Here is a 2,500-nt window from a genome sequence, read left to right as displayed (position 1 = left end):
CTCGCGCGCGGCAGCACGGCACGGTACCCGCGCGGTACCCACCCGCAGACAGCCGCCCGCGCGGGGGGAGGCCGGGGGGGGGCGAGGCCCGCGCGCCTCGCCTCCCCCCCTCTCGCCCTCGTCTCTCGGCCCTCGGCGGGGCGCTCTCGACGCCGCCCCGTCTCTCTCGCTCTCTTTCTCCCCGGCCGCCGCGCCGCCGCTCGGCGACGCGGCCCCCGGCGAGGACGAGCTCCGCCCCAGCGGCTCGCTCCGGGAGCGGGGAGCTACGGAGCGCTCCCCGAGTCTGCATTTAGGGGGACGAAGGCCCTCGGGCGCGGCCACGACGGCCACGGCCACGACGACGGGCCTGCGAGGCGACCCCAGCCGCGCCGCCGGGGTGGCAACCCCCGGGCGGCGATTGATCGTCAAGCGACGCTCAGACAGGCGTAGCCCCGGGAGGAACCCGGGGCCGCAAGTGCGTTCGAAGTGTCGATGATCAATGTGTCCTGCAATTCACATTAATTCTCGCAGCTAGCTGCGTTCTTCATCGACGCACGAGCCGAGTGATCCACCGCTAAGAGTTGTCTGGCTTTCGGCACCGAACCCCGCACACGGGCGGAGGGGGCCCCTTTTTTTCTCTCTCGCCGAGGGGGCACGCACGCGGGCCGCCCCCGGCTTCGACCGTACGAGCACACAACGCAACGAACCGAGTGGGGGGGGAAAGAAAAACCATCCGAGAGCGAAACGCCCAACGGAACGCTCCGAAGGTCGGCGGGAAAGGCGGGGGGACCCGCGTCCCCGACCGCCTCCCCCCGCCGCTACGAGCGAGGGGAGACGCCGCCGGCAAACTGTGCCGTCCTCCGGAGGCGGCCCAGGCGCCCGGGCTCGGCCCGGCCTCCGCACGGAGGAGGCACGCGGCGCGCGCCGGACCGCGGGGGGACACGGCGGCCCGCCCGGCCTCGCTGCAACGGGACGACGGGACGCACGCGGCCGGGGGCGCGGCCGTCGGCCCCCGCGCGCGCCGCTCTCCCTTCTCACCGCCGCTCCGCGGACCCGCGGAGCGCCGCCGCGCCACCGCGCGGCCGGCTCGCTCTCTCTCCCCAGCGGCCTTGCCGCGCTCGAGACGGCACGCGACGGCCACCGCCCAACCGGCAACGCCCCCCGCGGGACCGCTCCCGCCGGGAAGGGCGAGCGCCCGGCGGACGCGCTCCGCCGCCGGCGCCGGAGGCGGGCGCCGCACCGAGACCCGAGCCGGCGTCGCGAGCGCCCGGAGCCTGCCGGACGGCTGACCCGCCGCCGCAACGGCCGCACTCCCGGGACCGCCGCCGCCTCGCACCGTCACGGAGCCCCTTTTTCCTCGGGCACGCGCGGCCCAGGGGAAGGCGTGCGGCGCCGAGCCGGGGGGGTAGGCGGGGAGGGGGGCAGCGACGCCCGCCCTTTTCTCCCCGCTGACCGGGCGGGGAGACCGGGCGGGGAAGCGCCCCCCCCCCCAACCCCCCACGGCCGCCGCGCGCACGACCTTCCTCCGGGGCTCCGCGAGCGGACGGAGAAAAGGGCGACGGGGAGGCGGCGGGCGGGGCCCGGGCCGGGACCGCCGCCGGCGACGGCGGGCGCCGTCCGGCCGGCCGTCCCCGCTGGCGGGGGACACTCGCCGAGCGGCGCCGCCGCCGCTCGGCACGGGGCCGCCCGCGCTCGCGGACTCTCCGGCGACGGAGGGACCTGCCGAGCGCTCGGCCCCGGGCGGGCGGGCGGTCGCTGAGCCGGGGACGGCCGGCGACCGGCGCCGCCGGCGCGCTCGAGGAGAAGGCCGTCGAGGGGAGAGAGACGGCGCGGCCGCGCCGCGCGCGGCGCCGCACCCCAGAGACCGCAGAGGCGGCCGAGGAAGGAGGAGAGCGCGGCGGGCCCCGGCGGCCGCAACCCCGCAGCTGAGGAAGGGGCGAGAGAGCGCGCGCTCTCTGCCGGCGTCGCCCGTTTCGAGGCGAGCGGGTCGGCCCCCGCGGCCGACCGCGCGCCGCGGCCTCTCCGCCGAGGCCGGGCCGCGGAGAGGGGGGGGCAGGGCGCCCCTCCCCGGCGCGGCGCGACAAACCCCCCGCGCGCGGTAACGCGGCGGGACGACGGCCGCGCGGCCGGTGGCCGCGGGCACCACCGCAGGGGATCACGCGGGAGTAGCTCCCCACCCCTCAATGGAGCCGCGCACCGCCGCCCGGCAACCGCCGCCGCCGCCGCCGCGGCGGAAGGACGCGCCGAGCCGCCCGAGTCTTTAAACCGCCGCCCCGGCTCGGCGGCGGCCCTTTCGCGGCCCCCTCCCCGCAGCGTTTGACGACGCCGAGGAAAAGGAAGCCGGGGGGCCGCCGGAGGCGCGGAGCGCTAGGTACCTGGCCCTGGGGCGAGGGAAACGACCTGCATGGCCCCGCCGGGGTGCCTCCCCCGCTGCCGCCCTCGGGGGAGCGTCCACCGGCGGGGGCGCGCCCGACGTCTGCCGCCACCACCGCGGCGTCCTTCTCGGGGCCCGGGGTTTCCC

At 78.9% G+C, this 2,500-nt stretch overlaps 1 non-coding gene across 1 annotated transcript; it reads right to left on the bottom strand.

Moving 5' to 3' along the window:
• Positions 1-409: 409 nt before the first annotated feature.
• LOC144248016 (5.8S ribosomal RNA) lies at positions 410-562 on the bottom strand. The gene has a single exon (XR_013341426.1). It is a non-coding gene; the product is annotated as a 5.8S ribosomal RNA (ribosomal RNA).
• Between the last annotated feature and the right edge of the window lie 1,938 nt (positions 563-2,500).

Source organism: Lonchura striata, chromosome 37 (genome assembly GCF_046129695.1).
Source record: "Lonchura striata isolate bLonStr1 chromosome 37, bLonStr1.mat, whole genome shotgun sequence".
NCBI lineage: Eukaryota > Metazoa > Chordata > Aves > Passeriformes > Estrildidae > Lonchura > Lonchura striata.
This window is presented reverse-complemented; position numbering and strand designations above follow the sequence as displayed.